The sequence below is a fragment of the Dermochelys coriacea genome, chromosome 13, assembly GCF_009764565.3.
Source record: "Dermochelys coriacea isolate rDerCor1 chromosome 13, rDerCor1.pri.v4, whole genome shotgun sequence".
Lineage (NCBI taxonomy): Eukaryota > Metazoa > Chordata > Testudines > Dermochelyidae > Dermochelys > Dermochelys coriacea.
Window position 1 is genome coordinate 36,512,663 of NC_050080.1, and position 27,277 is coordinate 36,539,939.

The window sequence follows — 27,277 nt, forward strand, 5'->3', positions numbered from 1 at the left end:
GGAGAGTAGAAATCAGGCTATGTTGGCATATTCCAGTACTTCAGTTTCATGCCCAAGTTGTCAGCCAGCTATTTCTCAGAATAAGGGGACCATTGCTATCAGTGTTGGGTTTAGGTTGTAATTTGTAATATCATTGGTCAGATCCTTTATCAGATCCTTGTTCCATTCTTTGCACTACATTTCATCAAGCCAACTCTTGTGCCAGATCTTCTGATGGTGAAAAATGACCCAGCAACATTGGGAGCAATGCCAATTTAGACTGGTGCGATAATGCACTTGACTAATGGTCTGATTGTCAGGAGAAAGGAGCATTCACCATGTCTGGTTATGTAACTGATGAGTGCAGTGCTCCTCTGATAATCACATCATGAGATATTATTAAAGAATATTTTCAGCAGTTGAATATAGCTATAATGAAACACAGAATAAAATGATGACCATAGTGTTTACTCTTCCCTGCACAGGCAGGACACAATGAACTGAGGAAGAAAATGTCCAACGAAACCACCATGACTGAGTTCCTTCTCCTGGGATTCTCTGATGTCCGGGAGCTGCAGATTTTACACATTGTGGTGTTTCTGGTGATTTACCTGGCAGCCTTAATTGGGAATCTTCTCATCATCACAGCTGTAGTGCTTGACCACCATCTTCACATCCCTATGTATTTTTTCCTGATGAATCTGTCCATCCTAGACCTCGGATCCATCTCTGTCATTGTCCCCAAATCCATGGCCAAATCCTTATTGAACACTAGGTCAATTTCCTATGCTGGATGCATCTCCCAGGTCTTTCTCTTTGTCTTCTTTGCTGCAGCTAATATCGCTTTACTCACTGTCATGGCATATGACCGATACGTTGCCATCTGCCATCCACTGCACTACGAGAGAGTGATGAACAGGGGAGCTTGTGTCCAAATGGTAGCCAGTGTCTGGACAAGTGGCATTCTGTACTTGCCCTGCACACTGGAAACACCTTCAGGTTGACCTTTTGCCAGTCCAATGTCATCAACCATTTCTTCTGTGAAATCCCCCAGCTACTCAAACTCTTTTGCTCTGACTCGTACCACAGTGAAGTTGGCATTCTTGGCGTTAATGCATGTTTGCTATTAAGCTGCTTTGCTTTAATAATTGTGTCATATGTTCACATCTTCATGACAGTGCTGAAAATCCCCTCTGAGCAGGGCCGGCGTAAAGCCTTCTCCATCTGCCTCCCTCACCTCACTGTGTCTCCTTGTTCTTTTGCACTGGCATCTTTGTCCACCTGAAACCTACTCTCAGCTCTGCATCAGGACTGGATCTCGTGGTGGCTGTTCTCTATTCTGTGGTGCCTCCAACGATGAATCCGATTATCTACAGCATGAGGAACAAGGAGATCAAAGCTGCCCTGAGGAGGCTGACTGTGGGGAAGTTATTCACCAAGAATAACATGACTGTTTTTCTCCCATGACTGTCATTTTATTCTGTGTTTTGTTATAGCTATATTCAACTGATGGAAATATTCTTTTCATGGGAAAATCACCTGCTATGTGTTTATGTAGTGGTTAAAGTCCAGACTAATTCCAGTGAAGTCTGTGGAGTTACTGTAGAATTAACCAGTGTAAATAAGGTCTGAACCTCTCTATTAACCCATTTTAAGGATTTATACGGCTACCATCACCACATAGTCAGAGCATCATACACATTAAATCAGTAGCTATGGCAGAGTCATTAATCAACTTCATCTACTCTCTGGCTCATCTCTTTTTGTGGGAGAGGGGTAAAATTTATGTTTGGGATATGAGATGTTTTATTTGCTTGATTGCTTCTGTTTCTTGTTTTGTTTTGCTGGTTGATCTGTTTTCTGTGAATTGCAGAGTGTTGGGTATGTTTGCTTAGAAGCATGTGTCTTTTCCCCCCTTGTTGTTCTCTCCATGTATTGGGGGTATCAGTGTATCATGCCTTTCATGGGGCGTTTCAAGACAGTTCATCTTTTGATTCCCATGCTGAGCAAGAGATGGGAAAGAGTTTCTGTAGGTGTAGGGATGGCTGAGTTCCTGTTCAAACAGTTATTTTAATGCTGATGGGGTTTTAGTCTACTAGTAGTGATGTGTTTGAACATGGTTTTCTTTGTTCCTGCTGTGCTAAATAAATTATACTTTGGAAAAGACCAGCTGGTCACTCAACTTACGACTGGTCACAGCTCCTGGGGGAAGAACTGCAGGACCCAAACCCAATCAAACCAGCTGAGAAATCATGGTTGGTGCACTGGGTGCTGTGGCCTGCGTCTTGGTATAAAAGTGGGAGAATCACGTGTGTCCACCCTATGAAATGTGTAGGCATGAAGCACAAATCTGAAGATATGCACTCTGAGAGACCAGAGGATCATAGAATCATAGGGTTGTAGGACTGGAAGGAACCACAAGAGGTCTTCTAGTCCAGTCCCCTGCAGAGTAGGACTAAGTATTATTTAGACCATTCCTGACAGGTGAACCCTGAAGGGGTCAGAGTTGCAACTAGCCCTGTAACTATAACAGCTAGGATTTAGCCATTTACTTTAAAGGGATCTGGATTTGGCCAAGGGTGTTTTATCCTACAAGGATCCAAAGGTGACAAAAAGTGCCCTGGATCACAGAAGCTTGCTACTTATTGTTACTGTTATTATTACTACCACATTTGTGCATATAATATAAGTGAGATTAAAGGAGAGTGTGGTAGATAGATAGATAGATAGATAGATAGATAGATAGATAGATAGATTCATAGATTCATAGATACTAAGGTCAGAAGGGACCACTCTGATCATCTAGTCTGACCTCCTGCACAGCGCAGGCCACAGAATGTCACCCACCACTCCTATGAAAAACCTCACCCATGTCTGAGCTATTGAAGTCCTCAAATCATGGTTCAAAACTTCAAGGAGCAGAGAAGCCTCCCTCCAGCCAACCATGCCCCATGCTACAGAGGAAGGCAAAAAAACCTCCAGGGCCTCTCCAATCTGCCCTGGAGGAAAACTCCCTCCCGACCCCAAACATGGCAATCAGCCAAACCCTGAGCACATGGGCAAGATTCACCAGCCAGATACCCAGGAAAGAATTTTCTATAGTAAATCAGATCCCATCCATCTAATATCCCATCTTAGGGGATTTGGCCTATTTACCCTGAATATTTAAAGATCAATTACTTACCAAAATCCCATTATCCCTTCATACCATCTCCTCCATAAACTTATCGAGTAGAATCTTAAAACCAGATAGATCTTTTGCCCCCACTGCTTCCCTTGGAAGGTTATTCCAAAACTTCACTCCTCTGATGGTTAAAAACCTTCGTCTGATTTCAAGTCTAAACTTCCTGGTGGCCAGTTTATACCCATTTGTTCTTGTGTCCACATTGGTGCTGAGCTTAAATAATTCCTCTCCCTCTCCTATATTTATCCCTCTGATATATTTATAGAGAGCAATCATATCTCCCCTCAACCTTCTTTTAGTTAGGCTAAACAAGCCAAGCACCTTAAGTCTCCTTTCATAAGACAAGTTTTCCATTCCTCGGATCATCCTAGTAGCCCTTCTCTGTACCTGCTCCAGTTTGAATTCATCCTTTTTAAACATGGGAGACCAGAACTGCACACAGTATTCTAGGTGAGGTCTCACCAGTGCCTTGTATAACGGTACTAAAACCTCCTTATCCCTACTGGAAATGCCTCTCCTGATGCATCCCAAAACCGCATTAGCTTTTTTCACAGCCATATCACATTGGCAGCTCATAGTCATCCTATGATCAACCAATACTCCAAGGTCCTTCTCCTCTTCCGTTACTTCTAATTGATGCATCCCCAATTTATAACTAAAATTCTTGTTATTAATCCCTAAATGCATAACCTTACACTTCTCACTATTAAATTTCATCCTATTACTATTACTCCAGTTTACAAGGTCATCCAGATCCTCCTGTATAATATCCCGATCCTTCTCCGAATTGGCAATACCTCCCAGCTTTGTATCATCTGCAAACTTTATTAGCACACTCCCACTTTTTGTGCCAAGGTCAGTAATAAAAAGTTTAAATAAGATTGGTCCCAAAACTGATCCCTGAGGAACTCCACTGGTAACCTCCCTCCAACCTGACAGTTCGCCTTTCAGTAGGACCCGTTGCAGTCTCCCCTTTAACCAATTCCTTATCCACCTTCTGATGTTCATATTGATCCCCATCTTCTCCAATTTAACTAATAATTCCCCATGTGGCACGGTATCAAATGCCTTACTGAAATCTAGGTAAATTAGATCCACTGCATTTCCTTTATCTAAAAAATCTGTTACTTTTTCAAAAAAGGAGATTAGGTTGGTTTGGCACGATCTACCTTTTGTAAAACCATGTTGTATTTTGTCCCATTTACCATTGACTTCAATGTCCTTAACTAATTTCTCCTTCAAAATTTTTTCCAGGACCTTGCATACTACAGATGTCAAACTAACTGGCCTGTAGTTACCTGGATCACTTTTTTTTCCTTTCTTAAAAATAGGAACTCTATTAGCAATTCTCCAATCATTCGGTACTATTCCTGAGTTTACAGATTCATTAAAAATTCTTGCTAATGGGCTTGCAATTTCAGGTGCCAATTCCTTTAATATTCTTGGATGAAGATTATCTGGGCCCCCCGATTTAGTCCCATTAAGCTGTTTCAGTTTCGCTTCTACCTCTGATATGGTAATATCTACCTCTATATCCTCCTTCCCATTTGTCATGCTACCATTATCCCCAAGTTCCTCTTTAGCCTCATTAAAGACTGAGGCAAAGTATTTGTTTAGATATTGGGCCATGCCTAGATTATCTTTAACCTCCGCTCCATCCTCCGTGTTAAGCGGCCCCACTTCTTCCTTCTTAGTTTTCTTCTTATTTATATGGCTATAGAACCTTTTACTGTTGGTTTTAATTCCCTTTGCAAGGTCCAACTCTACTCGACTTTTAGCCTCTCTGACTTTATCCCTACATCTTCTGACCTCAATTAGGTAGCTTTCCTTGCTGATCCCTCCCATCTTCCACTCCCTGTATGCTTTCTGCTTCTTCATAATCACCTCTCTAAGATGCTTGCTCATCCAGCTTGGTCTACAACTCCTTCCTATGAATTTTTTCCCCTTTCTTGGGATACAGGCTTCCAATAGCTTCTGCAGTTTTGATTTAAAGTAATCCCAGGCCTCAACTACCTTTAGATCCATAAGTTCTTCAGTCCAATCCACTTCCCTAACTAATTGCCTTAATTTTTGAAAGTCAGCCCTTTTGAAATCAAAAACTCTAGTTGCAGATTTATTTTTGTTAATCCTTCCATTTAGTTTGAACTGAATTAGCTCATGATCACTTGAGCCAAGATTGTCCCCTACAACCATTTCTTCTATGAGGTCCTCGCTACTCACCAAAATTAAATCTAAAATGGCATCCCCTCTAGTCGGTCAGCAACTACTTGATGAAGGAATCCATCAGCTATCGCATCTAGGAAAATCTGAGCCCTATTATTATTACTAGCACTGGTCCTCCAGTCTATATCTGGGAAGTTAAAGTCTCCCATGATCACGCAGTTTCCATTAGTATTTACTTTATTAAAGACATTAAAAAGGGCTCTATCCATATCCAAATTAGATCCCGGAGGTCTATAGCACACCCCAAGCACTATCATAGGAGAGGCTTTACTAGTTTTCTTCCCCAATGTAATTTTTGCCCAGACAGACTCTGTCTTATCCATTGCATCGCTTCTTATTTCTTTACATTCTAACTCATCGTTGATATACAATGCTACTCCACCCCCTTTACCTTTGTTTCTGTCTTTCCTAAACAGCACATACCCTTCAATACCTGTAGTCCAGTCATGACTACTATTCCACCATGTTTCTGTTATCCCTATAATATCTGGTTTTACTTCCTGCACCAGTAGCTCTAGTTCCTCCATTTTGTTACCTAGACTCCTCGCATTGGTGTACAAACATCTTAATTTTTGCTGTTTGGCCTCGCTCACATTTTGTACCCTATTAGGCACAGTCATTCTACAGCCAGTATAACTTATTAGACTAGTATCCACACCGCCCTCGCTCCTTATATACATTCTCCTACCCATGGCTGTATCCTTTCTTACTTCATCTTCTTCCCTCTCAATGCTAAAATCTGGCGTGGAGATTTTCTGGACATCTCCCATCCATCTCCCCCCAGTTCCTAGTTTAAAGCTCTCTTTATCAGTTGTGCCAGCCTCGATCCTAGAAGTCTATTTCCTTCCCTACTCAGATGAAGTCCATCCCGAGAGAACTGTCCTCTGTCTGTGAATGCCTCCCAGTGGCCATACATCCCAAAGCCCTCCTTATAGCACCACTGCCTAAGCCATCTGTTGACAGTCATAATCTTGTCAGACCTTTGTTGCCCTTCTCTAGGAACAGGAAGGATCCCGCTAAAGATCACCTGAGCCTCAATTTCCTTAAGTGTCTTCCCCAGCCTAGCATAGTCTCCCTTAATACTTTCCAGCGAGAATCTGGCTGTATCATTTGTTCCCACATGAAGGATAATTAGGGGATTCTTTCCCGCTCCCTTGAGGATCCTTTTCAACCTCAGGTCTACATCCCGTATCTTAGCACCCGGAAGACAGCACACCCTTCTATTCTCAGGATCAGCTCTAGTTACAGGCCTGTCTATTCTTCTCAATAAAGAGTCCCCGATCACATAGACCTGCCTTTTCCTGGTGACAGTGCTATTCTCCAGTCTCTCCCCTATTTCCTCTGGCTGCAAGTTCTTTCCATTCCTATTTTCCCTTACAATTCTCTTCAACCCATCCTGTATCCTCCTGGGGCTCATATTTGGTGTAGTCTCCCTTGACTCTTCCCCTTTTTCTATAGGGCTAGCCTCTCTTCTCTTCTTCCTTACCCTTCCACCTTCAGCGACTACCTGCTGAGCCCCTTCTTCATTTTCCAACTCTGCAAACCTGTTCCTAAGCTCTATTTCTCCTGCACTAGCCTGTCTTTTTCTCTGCCTGGTTCTTTGAGTCACATGTTTCCACTGACCACTTTCCTCATCCAGTCTCCCCTCAAAATTCCCCAGCCCTGCTTCCATCTGCGAGTCTGAGCTTTTCCCTTCAGATACCTCATATCTTTGCTCCATCATCTGCTCAAACCCCTTCCTAAACTCAACCAGACTTTCCACCTGCATCTCCAAACCTCGGATCTTTTCCTCCATCAGCTCTATCAGACGGCATTTCATGCAGACAAAACTCTTACCGGTTCCCCCCTCCAGGATCATGTACATACCACAGCTTCCACATCCTGTCATCCTCAATGTGTCTTTCACTGCAGGAGTCACTCCCACAGCTAGATAGATAGATAGATAGATAGATAGATAGATAAGCCATTTAAATTACCAAGATTCAGCTTCTTTCCTATCTACCAAGTGCCCAGATAATGATTATCTTAAAAGTATTCATTAGTCACCATTATTCACCACAGAATTTCTGTGACCATTTCATATGCCAGGGCTCATTTACAATCAGGTCTTGATTACTATTAAGTGTTTGAACTTTTAGCTGTTTCATCTAGTTACATTTTAACATGCTCTGATTCTCTTTCCTGACCAGATACATTGACAAATTATAATTCAGATTCTTGAAAATAGAAAGGCAGATTCTCAGTTGGTGTAAATCATCATAACTTCTTGTCTGAACACACAGTGATTATGAAGTTAAAACTCATCTCCTTTGAATATTCTGAACTAAGGGCACTGATCTGGAAAAAGCAAGTGGTTGATTTTAAACGTGTGGGAAGTGCCATTGCAGGCTTAAAGATAAATTTATGCATGAGTGTTTTTCTGGATTTGGGCATATGAATGAGACTGTCAACTGGGCCTATGGTAATTAGACATGAAATTCTTGTAGACTTCCATTGGGTGTTCAACACCCAACTTCCTTGGGCCTTTTGATGAATCCCATCCTAGTTCCTTCACATTCTCTGCTTCCTTGAACATTCATGTCTGCATGGATGGAATTTGCATGGAATGTAAAACCAAAAAGAGGCCACAATCTCACTTCAATCAAAAGTATCTTAAAAGTAAAATTACTATGCACACATATATGGGTTGCTGAATTCATTCAGTTCTTCAAATGAAAGTGGGTAGAAGCTCACTCAAGCATCTAGAGACATAAATCAAGATACAGCTTTGCATAGTGCTGTGTTCTAATGTATATTTCAGTAAATACCAATGTCCATTCATTGCCTATCAGCACTAGCTCCTGGCAACACAAGAGTAACACCTCCCAAAGCTAGGCCTTATTAAAACATCATGTTACAGAGTCACTGATCTCATTTAATAATTTATACCAGTGTAACCGGAATATGCTGAAGCAGGTGATCAAACAACTGGTGGCTCATTGATAGTGGAATTCTCTTCTTGTGCTACATCCCAATTCTTTTGACATTAATGATGTGCTTTATGGCCTATGTATTTTTCCTAGCTTAGGAGAAGCCTACAGACATGGACCTAGGCTTCCAAACTTACTTACTGCTTTATAATTAGAGAGAAGTTGTTACTTTTTGATGGCTTCATGGTGGCCTTCAGAAATGGACTGGGGATCCTTGTCCAGTCCCTAGAAGATGTGTCCTTGCCACACAAACATCACCATCATTGGGATTAGATTTACACCCCTGATTTCTGTTACTATAGAGATGTCCAAGTATGGAGAAAGGAATCCTCTGTCATATCTAGAAAGGGTCCCTCCAGGGCAGGGTAGAAACACATTTCCAGGGACTGCAGAGTGGTGGAAAACTGTCCAGCTGCCTCCCAGACTTCTAAATGTACTACTGAAAAATGTCAGACTTCAGATACTTGGGCAAATCATCTGGCCACTCAGGGTTAGGGTGATGCACATACAAGTAGAATACAAGGGGACAAGACAGAAATCTCTATGTATTAAGGCTGGTGTATTCAAAGGAATGTAACGTGTTTAATTCCCATTGAGCAGTAAATGCGAGTTGGGCACCTAATTCCATGAAGCCACTCTGAATATCCGAGGCATAGCTCACAGCCTGGAGCAAGAGTCCACTGTATCATTTGTGCCACATTCTGCAGCCCCTTGTTTCTGCTCTAATTGCTCAGGATGCTGCAGTCAGTTACAGGTCCCGCCACAAGGCCCAGCCCATTCCTGGTGCATCTCCATGGAATTCAGCAGATTTGTACCCAAGATACATTAGGCCCATGCTGTTGAGCTGTTTTCTACTCACTTCCCTGCTAATGCCCGCTGCAGACAACCACAGCTCTGTGTCCCTGATGGTGGAAGGCTGCCTCCCTCATAATCGTTAGCTCTGTAGTTAAAGCATTTACCCAGGAGGAGGGAGACTCAAATTCAATACCTCATTCTGCCTGGTGAAAGGGATTTGAACAAGGGCTCCCCCCTCCAAGGAACTGTGACATTATCTGATTAAAATATTACCATGTAAATCATTGTTGCTACCACTGTTATATAATTGCAACAAATCTTATACAAAATGTGCCAAGTAAAGTATCAATAGAAACGTTATGATTTGCTGAATATGATTACGCTATTGGTATGCATATATAATTTTTGTATCTGAAGTTATGTGCTTTGACTCTATGCCTGTATTTCAAATGTTTGCTTCTGAGTAGCACCCACAAAGTATTTAGCCAGCACATTGTAAATGAACTATTCAATTGAATGGCCCATTAAAGAACACTTAACTCACAATAGGAGACACCCATCTACATTTCATGGACTTTCCTGCTATGACTAAGTGAAATCATGTATGGACATGTGACTTGCCCTTGTGACTTCAAACACCATCTTGTCAAGCTTATGCCCAAATAAATCTGTTAGTCTTTAAGGTGCCACCGGACGCCCTGTTGTTTTTGTGGATACAGGCTAATACAGCTACCGCCTGATACTTGACATCTTGTCGCCTGTAATTTTCCACAGTGAGAACAATGGGTTTCCCTTCACTTGAGAGAAGCTATAAAAGGTGCTGGAAACATCTCCATTTTGCCTTTTTCTTGCTCTAACCTCTGGACTATGAACTTATACTAATGGGAGGATTCTAACTGAGGGACTGAGGACCTTCCAATGATTTGGAAGCAACCAGAGACTTAACAACAGTTTATTCCATCACTGCTGCAAGCCTGATCCAAGAACTTTGTCATTATTGTATGTATTTAATTCCTTTAACCAATTTTAACTCTCATCTTTCTTTCTTTCTTTCTTTCTTTCTTTCTTTCTTTCTTTCTTTCTTTCTTTCTTTCTTTCTTTCTTTCTTTCTTTCTTTCTTTCTTGTAAATAAACCTTTAGATTTTAGATACTAAAGGATTGGCAAGAGCATGATTATTGGGTAATATCTGAGTTATATATTGACCTGGGTATGTGTCTGGTCCTTTGGGATCAGAAGAACCTTTTGTTTGATGAAACTGGTTTTAAATAACCACTCATAATTAAGTTCAGTGGTTTGGGTGGTGATACAAGGACTGGAATGCCCAAGGACACTGCTTTTCTGACTTCTTGTTAGCCAGTGTGGTAAAACAGAAGTTTACTTTTGCTGCTGGTTTGGTATATCTTATGGGAGAATAACCATCAGTTTTGGGATGTGTTTGCCCTATTTCTCAGCAGTTTGTCCTGAATTTGGTATTCTCAGTTGTGACCCACTGAAGCACGATGACAGGAACCTGCTTCAATCCCTGGCCTATGGAATAATCTGATGGGTTCCTTCTCTATTTCTCTTGTTGAAGCCATTCCACCTTAGTTAAATAAGTACCTGTTAATGAAACCTCAGAAAAAGTGAAACTATAGGCAGATGGGAAGATTGAACATTGGTCCATTATTTCCTGGGGGAGTTTTGTAACCATGGGGCTGAAACTTTCAATAAAGGCAGGCAACCCTTTCCCCCATCAGCCATTTTGTGTGGAGCTAGCCATGCTCTGAGCACACCTACTGAATTGGGCCTTGCGGGGAAGGTAGGTGGGGGAATATCTATATTCCTGGTTTGTGAATCACACTGGGGCTTAGGCAGGAGCTAAATGTCCAGACATCTGCCTGAGCAGCAGTACCCACGCTCAAAAGCAGAAACTTAGGTCCTTGTGGACCTTTACAGAAAAAATTTAGGAGCCACTTTAGGGCCAGACATAGTTCGGCACCAGCTGAGCGGAGGATTTGAGGGTCACATTGAAATTAATGAGAGTAATGTGCCTAGCGCCACCCCCATCTTCAGACACCTAAATACTTTTAAAAATCAGGCCTCTCGTGCCTAATTCTCATTGAAACCATTGGGGGTGATGTGCCTAGGCCATTTCTGGAAATCCCATTAGGCAACTAATCTGCATCCTTAGGGGCTGTGGAATGGGAGGCCCCGGGGGCCATGGCCCCATCACTTTTAAAGCCAGGGGCCCATATCTGAGATGTTATAGAAGGATTATTGAGGATTATCCACCCCTTTGACTACTACCCCTTGCTGCTCATCCATGTGGGAACTAATGATACTGCTAGTTATGACCTTTAGCAGATAAGCAGTGACTACTGGGCTCTGGAAGTGAAGGCAAATGATTTGGGGGTGCAGGTGGTATTCTCATCGATCTTCCTGGATGAGGGTGGGGGTCCAGTCAGAGACTGACACATCCCTGAGGTGAATGCCTGGCTGCGCAGATGGTGTGGCCAGGAGAGCTTCAGCTTCCTCAGCCATGGGTTGCTGTTCTGAGAAGAAGAGCTGCTGAGCAGAGATGGGGTCCATCTATCAAGGACGGTGAAGGGTATCTATGGATACACTCTGGCTAACCTAGTGAGTCTGTCTTTAAACTAAGTTTGAAGGGGGCAGGAAACAAAATCCCAGAGGTGGTCCAGAACATGGAGACTGGATGAAGGGCTGGAATCTGGGGGAAATGTGGGACATCCCAGCATGAACAAAGGAGACACCAGAGGGAAATCTAACAGACATCTGTTGGGGTTTTCATGCGAGCCGGACAAAGCACAACAGCCAATATGGTTGATAGCTAAGCCGTTTATCTGTTATTTTCTCATTGCTTTTATACACTCCTTTTACATAATATTTTCAACCCCCTCCAAAGTCCATCACCCGGTCACGGAGACATCTCGTTGGTCGAGCAGCCTCAGCATGGGCTATACACGTGCATCCTTCCTCTTGATTGGAGCACAGCTGTCCACTATCTGTTGTCAACAAAGTCTGGTGTTGCCAGTTTGCCTGGGTCACGTTCCAGCCTGTAATTCTTTCTCAAAGTTCATTAAAGGTTCACCGCGACCTTAACTAGCTCATAAATATTCTTAACTAGCTCACAGATACACCATGTTCCCACATCTCCCCCCTTTTTATCACATGATACACGGACCACCGGTCACTTGCGTAGTTCCATCCAATTCTCGTTCATTAACAGGGGTGACCTAATGGGGGCGGAGCGATGCATTTTACAGAATATATCAAACAAGGAGGGGAGACATTGCAGACAGCAACAAAGGCAAATAAGACCAATACATACAAAAACTATAATTCCAAATAACTGTCGAAGCCACCCCAAAGAAGGCAACCACCCTGTAAGCCAGTCCCAAAATCCCGCAAACCCGTTATCTTGACGGATGTGCTCAGTGAGAGAAGTCAACTCATCCAGGCGCTCCTCAATGGATCGGCTATTATCCGTAAGATTAAAACAACACATATGTTTAAAAGATTCACATCCCATATGATGCTTAAGCAATAGAAAATCAATCGCAGCTCGATTATCTAAAATGGCATCTCTCAATTCCTGTTGTTCCCTATTCAAAAGCGCAATAGCCTGTGAAGTAACATTAAGCGCTTTAACAGCAAAACAAGCAAATGCATTCAAGGTTTGTACCATGTAATAAGTTGAAAAGCCAGGAATGCCTGCAACGGCATTCATCAAAGCCAAATATTCCGAGTGACTATATAAGGTAACATTGGCGGAACACGTGTCTTGCAGGGTCGCACTCCGCCGACTTCGCTGCTGATTCTTTCCAGGCAACAAAAGGGTCATTCGGCTAAGGCAGCATAAGGTATTATGACTTAAATTAGCGGGAATATAACTGAAAGTCCGTGAGCCGCAGGTAAAAAACCAACCAGACGGCAAAATAATATGTCCATAATTAAAAGAAACATTAACCGCATTAGTACAATTCAAAAAGGGGGCGCTTACAGTTTGGCAGCCCAAGGGTACTTTTGCGTGTGTGCAATTAACCACTCGCGCACACGTTACATTATTCGCCCTGGCTGGATACGGGGTATGTAAAGATAGGGCCCCAGGGGGCAAGGAATAATTAGCAGGGCCCCAATTTGCCATAGTCGAATACTGTGAAGACAAATTGGCATAAGCTACAAGCATGGTGTGACTGCCAATTTCTTCGGGATGATGACATATGGGCACAAGACAAGTGCCCAATAGTTCCCCGGCTGCCACAAAATCAGACAAACAAAAGTGTGTGACATTGGCTATCAATGCTAGACGTTCCCATAGATTATACGTCATTCACACACGTAGGGGTACTAGGAGCCCCCCTTGCAACCCAAGCAATAATACTATAACAATTTTGGCAACCCACATCCTCATTCTGGAAATAAACAGGATATGGCCGCAAGCACAACCTCCTCTGATGCTTCCTCTCCAAGCGCGGGATCTTGTTCTCCAGGCGCCGGGTTCAAGGGCGAGCGAGGTTGCTGTAGCCACGGACGTACCCACTTGGCCGGGATCCACCGGGGACCTGCATCAGTAGAAACACAAGCATATCCCCTTCCCCAGGTTAACAATTCCACTGGCCCTTTCCACATCTGTTGGCGATAGTCAAACCAGCGCATTTGGGGCTGGGCGATTTGTTCGTCCCGAGTCAACCCAAAGAGGTGCCGGAACGCAGGGGGTGCGTCATGTTGGCCAGGCTGTAACCAATTTAAAACACATAATGCCTTTAACAGACGGGCCTGCGAGGTATGCTCAAGTGCATCTGGATGTGGGTCAGGGGTTACTCCCCCTTTTTGTTTAAGTAATAAAGATTTAAGGGAAGCATGAGTATGTTCAATAATAGCTTGACCCGTGGAATTACCGGGAACCCCGGTGATATGGGATACACCCCAACGAGCAAGGAAATGAGCCGTACGGCGGGATACGTAACCGGCACCATTATCAGTTTTAATGGTGGCCGGAAAGCCCATAGCGGCAAAGTAACTTTGCCAGTGGCGAATAACATCATGAGTGCCGGTTGAAGAAAGGGCAGTAGCCCAGACATAGCCGAAAAAAGTGTCAACAGACACATGAACAGAGTGAAGGCGGCCAAATTCAGGGAAAATGGTAATGTCAGTCTGCCAGAGCTGAAGGGAGGCAAGACCGCGAGGATTAACACCGAAAGAAAGGGTAGAGAATGCCTCTGACAATCTGAACAAGAGGCAACAATCGCATGGGTGTCTGCAAGGGGTAATCGAAACTGACGCGCAAGAGCGCGTGCAGATTGGTGAAAAAAGTCATGGGAAAGGCGAGCCTGAGCAAAGGAGTTAGGAAGCTGAGCATATAATTGTGGGGGATTAACAAACGCATCGGCTCGCGCGTTACCCTCCGCAAGGAGCCCAGGAAGACTGGAATGGCTACGGATATACATAATAAAATAGGGGACCAAACGAGCATTAAGGAGGTGCCATAATCGTAAGAAGGCACGCCAGAGAACAGGATTAGGAACGCGGCGAAGAAAGGCACGTTCCATCCGGCATATCACCCCAACAACATACCGTGAATCAGTAACAATATTAAGAGGTGTGGTAGGCCATTTTTCAAAAGCACGAATAACGGCACAAAATTCGAGAACTTGGACAGAACCTTCTGCCACAACGGCCTCATGGCACCAGCGGTCAGCACTACGCCAAAAAAGGCCGGCACGGGTAACGCGGCCACTGGCGTCAGTAAAGACCGTAAGACCAGAGAGAGGTGCCAGAGAAAGGAGCGGCAGACGTTCCAACGAAAGGGGAGCAGAAAAAAGACGGTGCGGGGGGTAATGATTGTCCAGACGGCCAGCGTAATTTAAGAGGGCCAACGCAAAGGGCAAAGATTCCGCAAGTAAACGAGTAAGGGTGCAGGAATCATAGGGGAGATAAATAATAAACGGGTCACAACCCGCGAGGGACACCAAGCGATCTCGAGCACTCATGAGAAGCCGGGCAATAGCATCGACGCGAGTGGTGATTGTACAGGAGTAACGCGAGGGTGGGAAGATCCATTCTATCACAATAAGAGGATCAGAGAGACTGGGGTCCCATTGAAATAAAAGGGCCTCCAGGGAGGTATCATGGGAAAGTAGGGCAATACAAAAGGGGAGATCAGGAGCAATACGGCCAGAATATCGACACGCAACCTTATCTGCGATTTTTTGAAGGGCCACAATATGAGCCGGAGAAAGGGAACGGGGATCGGTAGGAGTTTGTCCGCCTTGAAGCAGACTAAAAAGGGGTTGCAAATCATCATTAGTAATACCGCATATAGAGCGGACCCACTGGAGATCTCCAAGCAAACGCTGTACATCGTAAAGGGAGCGGATATCGGTATGAAAGGTAAGTTTTTGGGGCTGCACAACGGCATCAGTAATTTCCATGCCCAAGTATTGAAAAGGGGAACTCTGCTGAATTTTATCAGGGGCAACTACAAGGTCAGCCGCCTGGAGGGTGGATCGAATTTCTTGAATAGCTGTATCGGGACACAAATCAATACCAGCAAATAGGAGATCATCCATATAATGGTAAATAAGCCAGCGAGGGTGTGCATGGCGAAGGGGAGCAATGGCCCAGGCCACAAAAAGCTGGCAAATGGTAGGAGAATTTTTCATGCCCTGTGGGAGTACGATCCACTGAAAACGATTAGCGGGCTCAGCTTTATTCAGTGACGGGACCGAAAAGGCGAATTTCTCGCGGTCCATTGGATGTAGGGGAATAGTAAAAAAGCAATCTTTCAAATCGACAATAAGAAGGGGCCAATCGCGGGGGATCATGGTAGGGGTTGGCAGCCCAGGCTGCAAGGCACCCATATCTTTCATAACAGCGTTGACCGCACGGAGGTCCTGTAATAAGCGCCATTGTCCAGATTTTTTGGGAATAGTAAAAATAGGAGTGTTCCAGGGACTAGTGGAAGGCTCCAAATGACCCGCCAATAACTGTTCGTTTACAAGTCTTTTAACATGGGCGAGCTTTTCTGTTGTAAGCGGCCACTGTGCAACCCACACAGGAGAGTCGGTCAACCATTTGAGTCGAGGGGTCGGTCGCCCATCAGTGGCCGCTAAGCAAAAAGGGGTTCATTTTGTAGCGTGATGCCCCATTGGTTCAAACAATCCCGGCCTAGGAGCCAAACAGAAGTAGCAATAACATATGGGCATACCCACGCAACAGTAGAGGGGTTTTGAGTGTCAGTAACAGCAATAAATTCGGTACTAATACGGGTGTTCTGAGTTCCCCCGATGCCACGCATGGGGGTGTTAAGTTCTTGCAGGGGCCAATTTGAAGGCCATGACTGGAGTGGGAGAACAGTAACATCGGCCCCGGTGTCTAAGAGGGCATCATGATAAAGCAAGTGTCCGTCGGGGCCCTTATAACATACGGCTCGAAGCGGTTTGTTAGCAGTTATTTTCATTGCAAAAGCGATCTCAGGAATTCCAGTAGACCCAAAACCACCAGAGCCTCGATGAACTGGATTAGTATGGGGAACTGCGCTCTGAAAAGGGATTAATTGTGCGATACGAGTGCCTGCTGAAATGAGGACAGGAGGGCAAAAAACACGCACCATGATCTTTATTGGGCCGGTATAATCTGCATCGACAAGGCCCGGAAGAACAAAAATACCCTGTCGGGAGGCAGAGGAGCGACCGATTATCAGGGCACTTAGTCCATATCCCAAGGGTCCCGTGGCAGTGGATGGGAGAACATGCACTTGTTCATCATCTATGGAGGTGTCAGTGGCGAGGGCCAGGTCCACTCTGGCACTGCCGGTGGTGGCTCCTGTGAGGTGTTCCAAACAGCCGGTCGAGGGGGAGGCATTTGTATCCGCGCGCCCCTCCGTTGAGCGCTCATCTGTCCGTTTCCCGGTAGGGGGGTTCCATCCTTCTTATAGCGAGAACGGCATTCCGAAGCACGATGCCCAAACTTATCACAGCGATTGCATGTGCCAGCAAATGGGCGAGAAGAGACGGAAGGCACAACCCGTTGCCCACTCCTGTCGTTTCTGTTGGGACAATCTCGCTTCATATGGCCGGGGCGCCCGCAGGCAAAACATGAACCTGGGGGTCAAACGGGCCCGCGGGCCCCAGGGGCATGGCCAATGAGTGGTTTAAGAGCGACGGCTAAGGCTGTCGCTTGGGCCTGCGCATGAATAGTAGCCTTTTCCGCCTCCTCAACCGCCGTGGCACGGTTACATGCCTCAATCATTTCCATTAAGGAGGCTGTTTTTGGCAATGAGGCCAAAATGCGACGGCAAGTAGGGTTAGCATTCTGCGTTGCTAAATCCATTCCCACCGCCGTTCTGGCATCCTCCGTTAAGTTAGGGGATCTTTCTAAGGCCTGCCGAAGGCGGTCCAAAAAGGCAGAATATGGCTCCGACGTGCCCTGAATAATTTTTGCATAAGGAGGGGAAGGTTTCCCCATCTGGGGTACCTCCTTAAACGCCGCCAACGCCAGACCCTGCGCCTGCTGCAGGATGCCAGGGTCTAGGCGGGCCTGGAGTTGAGGGTTGGTATATTCCCCAGTTCCCATCAAAACATCTAGGGTGACCGCCCGTAAGGGGCTGTCGTCCGGCTGATCCATATTACGCAGAATCGCCACCTCAGCCCTGCGACGCCAGCTATCCTTCCATAGCAGGCGCTGGGTCGGGGTCAACAGCATATCTGCAAATTTTTGCACGTCATAAGGACACATAACTTGACTAGTGAACACTTGCTCAATTAGAGATTGGACATAATGATTATCTAAGCCATACGCCATAACGGATTTCTGTGCTTCTCTAATCAATTTCCAATCAAGGGGGGCCCACCTTCGGCGCCCGTTGGCCTCCGTAGTAACAGGGTAAAGCACGGGCGACTCAAGCACTATTGGGTACGCCGAAGGGAAAAACTCCCCTTCGATAATCGCATCCTTTATCACCCCGTGCCAGCATCGCGCCGGATTTGGGGGGCCCTTTCCCCGCTTCTGCCCCGGGAACTCAGGGGATTCCTTCTCCTCATCAGAGGAGTAGACTGGGGGTGGGGGCGAACCACCCCGAGTCCCTAGTACTTTCGCCACTTGAGAAGGGCCAGGAGGTGGATCGCCTGCCATAAGGGCCAACTGCCGAAGCATATCAGTCAGCTGCTGGCCCTGCCGGCGCATCTCCTGCAGAAACGCGTCAGATTTAGTCAATTTAGTAAGATCGGGAGAGGCAGGCTGGGAGGCATGTTGGGGAACAACAGCGGGAGAAGTATTTGCAAAGGGCACTGACTGCCCCGGATCCCACTGAAGCGTATCTGAAACGACAGGGTGGGGGTCATACGTAGGCATATCTCTAACCCAGAACGGTCGACATGTTCGGTGACATCCATAGGCACATCATCTGGTGGGAGCGGAACAGTACTTGGGTCTGGCGCCGGGACGGGCGCGGAGGGAGCCACAGTAATCACGGTCTCGGGGGTACCGAAAAAGTCTCGGGCCCCCACAGGAAGAACCTGTGGGGGATCATCCTTAGGTTTGGGGCGGAACATCTCAGAAACCATCGCTTGCACCTCCGCCTCAGCTGCAAGGGCCGCTATAGGGTGTCTGTGTGTTTGCGTCAGGGAAGCCTGGCTGTTTGAAAATAGCCAGAGCCTCGCGAACCAGCTGAGCGGCAGCGAACCAGCGGAGCAGCGGGGACAGCAGAGCAGCTCACAGCAGGAGTTTGCCTGGGAGTTCGCCTGGAGTGAGCCCATTGAGGCTTACATCTTGCCAACGTCTCTGAGGAAGCTCATAGTAGGTAGGTGATATGGAAGGGGGGGGTTCAGCTATTGTGACCTGCACTGGATGTGCCATGTTTGTCTTTCTTCCACAGGACAGAAGCGACTTTGTCTGTACAAAGTGCAAGCTGGTCTCCATATTGGAAGAGAAGATTGAAGGTCTGGAGCAACAGGTAACGACCCTGCGTTGTATACGAGAGACTGAGGATTTTCTGGACCAAACTCAGGATAGCCTTCTAGGGGCACAAAGCTCTAAAGATATAGAGCAGGTTGCACAGAGGAGCCAAGAGGCCAGTGAAGAAGCTTGGCAACATGTGACCTCCAGAAGAGGTAAGCGGAATGTCCGGGTTCCAGTAACACAGACACAGGTAACTAACCGCTTTCATGTTCTCTCCACAGGTACCAATGCGGAGAGTGGACCAGATGATATGTCTGGGGGGAGAAAGCAGAAGGAGACCCCGCTGGTTGGGAGGCATGAGATGCGATGTCCTGAGGTTGGGGGTTCCACGACCACCACTCCCAAGAGGAGAAGGCGGGTGGTGGTGGTCGGGGACTCTCTCCTCCGGGGGACTGAGTCATCTATCTGCCGCCCTGACCGGGAAAACCGAGAAGTCTGCTGCTTGCCAGGGGCTAAGATTCGTGATGTGACGGAGAGACTGCCGAGACTCATCAAGCCCTCGGATCGCTACCCCTTCCTGCTTCTCCACGTGGGCACCAATGACACTGCCAAGAATGACCTTGAGCGGATCACTGCGGACTACGTGGCTCTGGGAAGAAGGATAAAGGAGTTGGAGGCGCAAGTGGTGTTCTCGTCCATCCTCCCCGTGGAAGGAAAAGGCCTGGGTAGGGACCGTCGAATCGTGGAGGTCAACGAATGGCTACGCAGGTGGTGTCGGAGAGAAGGCTTTGGATTCTTTGACCATGGGATGGTGTTCCATGAAGGAGGAGTGCTGGGCAGAGACGGGCTCCATCTTACGAAGAGAGGGAAGAACATCTTTGCCAGCAGGCTGGCTAACCTAGTGAGGAGGGCTTTAAACTAGGTTCACCGGGGGAAGGAGACCAAAGCCCTGAGGTAAGTGGGAAAGCGGGATACCGGGAGGAAGCACAGGCAGGAATGTCTGAGAGGGGAGGGCTCCTGCCTCATACTGGGAATGAGGGGCGATCAACAGGTTATCTCAAGTGCTTATATACAAATGCACAAAGCCTTGGAAACAAGCAGGGAGAACTGGAGGTCCTGGTGATGTCAAGGAATTATGACGTGATTGGAATAACAGAGACTTGGTGGGATAACTCACATGACTGGAGTACAGTCATGGATGGTTATAAACTGTTCAGGAAGGACAGGCAGGGCAGAAAAGGTGGGGGAGTAGCACTGTATGTAAGGGAGCAGTATGACTGCTCAGAGCTCCGGTATGAAACTGTGGAAAAACCTGAGTGTCTCTGGATTAAGTTTAGAAGTGTGTGCAACAAGAGTGATGTCATGGTGGGAGTCTGCTATAGACCACCGGACCAGGGGGATGAGGTGGATGAGGCTTTCTTCCGGCAACTCACGGAAGCTACTAGATCGCATGCCCTGATTCTCATGGGTGACTTTAATTTTCCTGATATCTGCTGGGAGAGCAATACAGCGGTGCATAGACAATCCAGGAAGTTTTTGGAAAGCGTAGGGGACAATTTCCTGGTGCAAGTGCTAGGGGAGCCAACTAGGGGGAGCGCTTTCCTTGACCTGCTGCTCACAAACCGGGTAGAATTAGTGGGGGAAGCAAAAGTGGATGGGAATCTGGGAGGCAGTGACCATGAGTTGGTTGAGTTCAGGATCCTGACGCAGGGAAGAAAGGTAAGCAGCAGGATACGGACCCTGGACTTCAGGAAAGCAGACTTTGACTCCCTCAGGGAACAGATGGCCAGGATCCCCTGGGGGACTAACATGAAAGGGAAGGGAGTCCAGGAGAGCTGGCTGTATTTCAAGGAATCCCTGTTGAGGTTACAGGGACAAACCATCCCGATGAGTCGAAAGAATAGTAAATATGGCAGGCGACCAGCTTGGCTTAATGGTGAAATCCTAGCGGATCTTAAACATAAAAAAGAAGCTTACAAGAAGTGGAAGGTTGGACATATGACCAGGGAAGAGTATAAAAATATTGCTCAGGCATGTAGGAAAGATATCAGGAGGGCCAAATCGCACCTGGAGCTGCAGCTAGCAAGAGATGTCAAGAGTAACAAGAAGGGTTTCTTCAGGTATGTTGGCAACAAGAAGAAAGCCAAGGAAAGTGTGGGCCCCTTACTGAATGAGGGAGGCAAGCTAGTGACAGAGGATGTGGAAAAAGCTAATGTACTCAATGCTTTTTTTGCCTCTGTTTTCACTAACAAGGTCAGCTCCCAGACTGCTGTGCTGGGCAACACAAAATGGGGAAGAGATGGCCAGCCCTCTGTAGAGATAGAGGTGGTTAGGGACTATTTAGAAAAGCTGGACGTGCACAAGTCCATGGGGCCGGACGAATTGCATCCGAGAGTGCTGAAGGAATTGGCGGCTGTGATTGCAGAGCCCTTGGCCATTATCTTTGAAAACTCGTGGCGAACGGGGGAAGTCCCGGATGACTGGAAAAAGGCTAATGTAGTGCCCATCTTTAAAAAAGGGAAGAAGGAGGATCCTGGGAACTACAGGCCGGTCAGCCTCACCTCAGTCCCTGGAAAAATCATGGAGCAGGTCCTCAAAGAATCAATCCTGAAGCACTTAGAGGAGAGGAAAGTGATCAGGAACAGTCAGCATGGATTCACCAAGGGAAGGTCATGCCTGACTAATCTAATCGCCTTTTATGATGAGATTACTGGTTCTGTGGATGAAGGGAAAGCAGTGGATGTATTGTTTCTTGACTTTAGCAAAGCTTTTGACACGGTCTCCCACTGCATTCTTGTCAGCAAGTTAAGGAAGTATGGGCTGGATGAATGCACTATAAGGTGGGTAGAAAGCTGGCTAGATTGTCGGGCTCAACGGGTAGTGATCAATGGCTCCATGTCTAGTTGGCAGCCGGTGTCAAGTGGAGTGCCCCAGGGGTCGGTCCTGGGGCCCGTTTTGTTCAATATCTTCATAAATGATCTGGAAGATGGTGTGGATTGCACTCTCAGCAAATTTGCGGATGATACTAAACTGGGAGGAGTGGTAGATACGCTGGAGGGGAGGGATAGGATACAGAAGGACCTAGACAAATTGGAGGATTGGGCCAAAAGAAATCTAATGAGGTTCAATAAGGATAAGTGCAGGGTCCTGCACTTAGGATGGAAGAATCCAATGCACCGCTACAGACTAGGGACCGAATGGCTCGGCAGCAGTTCCGCGGAAAAGGACCTAGGGGTGACAGTGGACGAGAAGCTGGATATGAGTCAGCAGTGTGCCCTTGTTGCCAAGAAGGCCAATGGCATTTTGGGATGTATAAGTAGGGGCATAGCGAGCAGATCGAGGGACGTGATCGTTCCCCTCTATTCGACACTGGTGAGGCCTCATCTGGAGTACTGTGTCCAGTTTTGGGCCCCACACTACAGGAAGGATGTGGATAAATTGGAAAGAGTACAACGAAGGGCAACGAAAATGATTAGGGGTCTAGAGCACATGACTTATGAGGAGAGGCTGAGGGAGCTGGGATTGTTTAGTCTGCAGAAGAGAAGAATGAGGGGGGATTTGATAGCTGCTTTCAACTACCTGAAAGGGGGTTTCAAAGAGGATGGCTCTAGACTGTTCTCAATGGTAGCAGATGACAGAACGAGGAGTAATGGTCTCAAGTTGCAATGGGGGAGGTTTAGATTGGATATTAGGAAAAACTTTTTCACTAAGAGGGTGGTGAAACACTGGAATGCGTTACCTAGGGAGGTGGTAGAATCTCCTTCCTTAGAGGTTTTTAAGGTCAGGCTTGACAAAGCCCTGGCTGGGATGATTTAACTGGGACTTGGTCCTGCTTTGAGCAGGGGGTTGGACTAGATGACCTTCTGGGGTCCCTTCCAACCCTGATATTCTATGATTCTATGATTCTATAGCTTTCTTAACCTTGCGCCAGGTCTGGCTAAGGGACACAGCCTCCTTATTCCCATGGGCAACAGAGTCCCAAAGATCCTGTCCCAATCGCTCCCACACTTGTCCATCAAAAGCATGCTTTGACCTCTTCAGAAACCCTCTCCTCTGTCCCCATTTCAGCAGATGAGACAAGGATTCTGCAGTTACTTTCTCGCCCTGTCTCTCTATGATACGAAGTAAAAATTCATGCACGGTTTTCTCTTCAGCTGATACAGCGGTACCCATTACTACTTAAAGCCGCTCACCTGTGTGCACTTGCGTCACTCTCGGACTCCCAGGAGCCGAAAAGCCGGTGCCTCCTGCCGTGACTAGAACCCTTGCCTTTTCAGAAGGGATCACGTCAGGGTCACCATTTGTTGGGGTTTTCATGCGAGCCGGACAAAGCACAACAGCCAATATGGTTGGTAGCTAAGCCGTTTATCTGTTATTTTCTCATTGCTTTTATACACTCCTTTTACATAATATTTTCAACCCCCTCCAAAGTCCATCACCCGGTCACGGAGACATCTCGTTGGTCGAGCAGCCTCAGCACGGGCTATACACGTGCATCCTTCCTCTTGATTGGAGCACAGCTGTCCGCTATCTGTTGTCAACAAAGTCTGGTGTTGCCAGTTTGCCTGGGTCACGTTCCAGCCTGTAATTCTTTCTCAAAGTTCATTAAAGGTTCACTGCGACCTTAACTAGCTCATAAATATTCTTAACTAGCTCACAGACACACCATGTTCCCACAGACATCTTAGATGTATGTCTTCTAATGAGAGAGATATGGGGAATAAAAAGGAAGAACTAGAAATACAAGTGAAAAGATTAGTCATGAGCACACTCACCTAACAACCCAACCATCCAAATTGGAACCAGTTGACCCCATGTGTCAGGGTTCCTTCCCCACTCTGAACTTTAGGGTATAGATGTGGGGACCTGCATGAAAGCCCCCTAAGCTTATTGCTACCAGCTTAAGTTAAAACCTGGTATGCTGCCACCACCAAGTGATTTAACAAAGAATCAGGGAAAAGACCACTTGGAGACGCCGTCCCCCAAAATATCCCCCCAAGCCTTATACACCCCCTTTCCTGAGGAGGCTTGAGAATAATATCCTAACCAATTGGTTGCAAAATGATCAAAGACCCAAACCCCTGGGTCTTGGAACAATGGAAAAATCAGTCCGGTTCTTAAAAGAAGGATTTTATTTAAAAAAAGAAAGGTAAAAATCATCTCTGTAAAATCAGCTTGGAAAATACTTTACAGGGTATTCAGATTCAAAACACAGAGGATCCCCCTCTGGGCAAAACCTTAAAGTTACAGAAAACAGGAACAAACCTCCCTCTTAACACAGGGAAAATTCACATGAAACAAAAGATAAACTGATCCGCCTTGCCTGGCTTACCAATACTGGTTGCAATATTGGAGACTTAGATTAGGATGGGTTGGAGAAGATGGATTTCTGTCTGGCTTCTCTCAGTCCCAAGAAAGAACAACCACATAAACAAAGAGCACAAACAAAAGTCTTTCCCCTCCCCACCCCCTGCCAAGATTTGAAAGTATCTTGTCCCCTTATTGGTCCTTTGGGTCAGGTGCCAGCCAGGTTACCTGAGCTTCTTAACCCTTTACAGGTAACAGGATGTTGCCTCTGGCCAGGACGGATTTTATAGTATTGTATACAGGAAGGAGGTTACCCTTCCCTTTATGTTTATGACACACCCCCCAGATCACAGATAGTGCTGAACAGTCGACTCCACACTGGCTGTGATTTCTTCCTGGGGCTCTAGGAGAAAACAGAGTTAATAAGACACATGTACCTTTAGGTATACTATTGACTATAATGAAACTAACAACATTTCCCACATCTCAAGAATGATTTTAACCAATTGATTCTGGGACATTTTCATGGGAGAGTGCATCAGCCACTTTGTTAGAAGCTTCTGAACTGTGTTGTATTTCAAAATCATAATCTTGGAGAGCTAAACTCCACCGAATAAGTTTTTTGTTATTTCCCATGGTGGTATGAAGCTACTTTAGTTCAGCATGGTGGGTTTGCAGGTGGAAACGCCATCCCCAAACGTATGGGCGTAGCTTTTCCAGACCATACACAATAGCTTAACATTCCTTTTCGCTGATTGACCAGTGGCTTTCCCTCTCAGACAGTTTGTTGCTGAGAAACACAATACGATGGAATTTCATTGTTCTTGAGATCCAAGGGTTTGGGTCTGTGGTCACTTTTGGAAATTGGTGAGGATTTTTATCAAGTCTTCCCCAGGCAGGGGGGTGCAAGGTTTTGGTGAGGATTTTGTGGGGAAAGACGTTTCCAAACAACTTTTTCCCAGTAACCAGTTAAACGTTTGGTGGTGGCAGTGGAAGTCCAAGGGCAAATGGTAAAATAATTTGCATCTTGGGGAAGTTTTAACCTAAGCTGGTAAAAGTAAGCTTAGGAGGTTTTCATGCAGGTCCCCAAATCTGTACCCTAGAGTTCAGAGTGGGGAAGGAACCTTGACATGGTGGCAGAGCGGTGGGATTAACTTGAAATCATTTTGAGATCAATTTGAGATTTTTTGAACCAGAAACACAGATTTTAAAAGGTTTCAGAGTAGCAGCCGTGTTAGTCTGTATTCGCAAAAAGAAAAGGAGTACTTGTGGCACCTTAGAGACTAACAAATTTATTTTAGCATAAGCTTTCGTGAGCTACAGCTCACTTCATCGGATGCATTTGGTGGAAAATACAGAGGGGAGATTGATATACACATACAGAGAACATGAAACAATGGGTTTTATTGTTTCATGTTCTCTGTGTGTGTATATCAATCTCCCCTCTGTATTTTCCACCAAATGCATCCGATGAAGTGAGCTGTAGCTCACGAAAGCTTATGCTCAAATAAATTTGTTAGTCTCTAAGGTGTCACAAGTACTCCTTTTCTTTTTAGATTTTAAAAGGGATTTTTTTTCCTTTGGGCTGCTGGAAAGCAGGTTTCCAACTCGAAGTAGTTGGAGTCTTTCTCTCTGCTTTGGGGCCAGAGCAAAGACAAAAGGGAATTGTCTTTTGGGAACTGGAGTTTTCTCTACCTAAAGGCAGGATAGTTAACCTCCTGCAGGGAAATTCACCAGTCTTCACAGACCTGAAGTTTTTTTTTTCCTAGGAGCAACTAGAGGGTTTTCTGCCTATTTGCCTGGAGCCAAAGGTGTTAGGGTTTTGGGTTTTTTTTGGATTTTTCTGTAGGCTGTCAATCACTATCAGAGAATATAGGTATCCTATTACAGCACAGCAAAATTTTACAAGCCAAGTTTTGTTTGTTTTATTTCTAACCCTTGGGAGTAAAGGTAGTAAAAAACAGAGAGGTAAAGATGACAGAAACCAAGACACTACACAAATTGGAGTTAGCCAGAATGGAGACAGCGAAAGAGGCAGAACAACACTGAGAGGCTGCCCAGAGGAGAGCAATGGAGGCCAAGGTCAAAGAAATGGAGGCAAGGGCCAAAGAACTGGAGGAGAAGGAAAAAGAGAGGAAGCATGTGGAGGAGGAGAAGGAAAAAGAGAGGAAGCATGCACTGGAGATGGAGAAGGCAAAGGCTCAGCAGAATATACCAACAAACCCTAGCAATTCTTCTCCGGGTACCTCTTCCCATCCCAGAAAGTTCCCCACTACAAGGCAGGCGATGATACCGAGGCCTTCTTAGAAAACTTTGAAAGGGCCTGCCTTGGGTACAGCATCTCTACAGACCAATACATGGTAGAGCTGAGGCCATAGCTCAGTTGACCCTTAGCTGAGGTGGCAGCTGAAATGCCTAAGGAACACATGAACAAGTATGAACTGTTTAAAACCAAGCGCTGGACTCAGTGCTGGCAATGGTTCTGATGCTGGTTGCTTTGCCAGTTCTGGTTCTGGGACTGGCTTTGGCTGAGTCTCTGGCAATACAGACAGGGCCCTGGTGGAAGGCTCAGGAACAGGGATAGATGTGAAAGCTTGCTTAGCTTGGCTGCGGGTGACCATTCCCATCCTCTTGGCCATCTTTACATGGTTGGCCAAGTTTTTCCCCAGCAGCATGGAAATGGGATAATCATCATAGACTGCAAAAGTCCACATTCCTGACCAGTCCTTGTACTGGACAGTCAACTTGGCTGTAGGCAAATTGAAAGAGTTGGATTTGAAGGGTTGAATAGTCACTTGGGCCTCTGGATTGATGAATTTGGGGTCCACTAATTCTGTGCTCCAGTGTCCCTTCATGCTGTAAACTTCTTCCCGCCCACACTCACAGTTTCCCTTCACTCTGAGGGTATCTGGGAGTCATCTG

The 27,277-nt window shown here is 46.0% G+C and overlaps 2 pseudogenes; both read left to right on the forward strand.

The window, feature by feature from the left end:
- The window catches only part of LOC119841836, a 362,869-nt pseudogene that overhangs the window by 224,824 nt on the left and 110,768 nt on the right, over positions 1-27,277 (forward strand).
- Positions 492-1,446, forward strand: LOC119841830 (annotated as a pseudogene).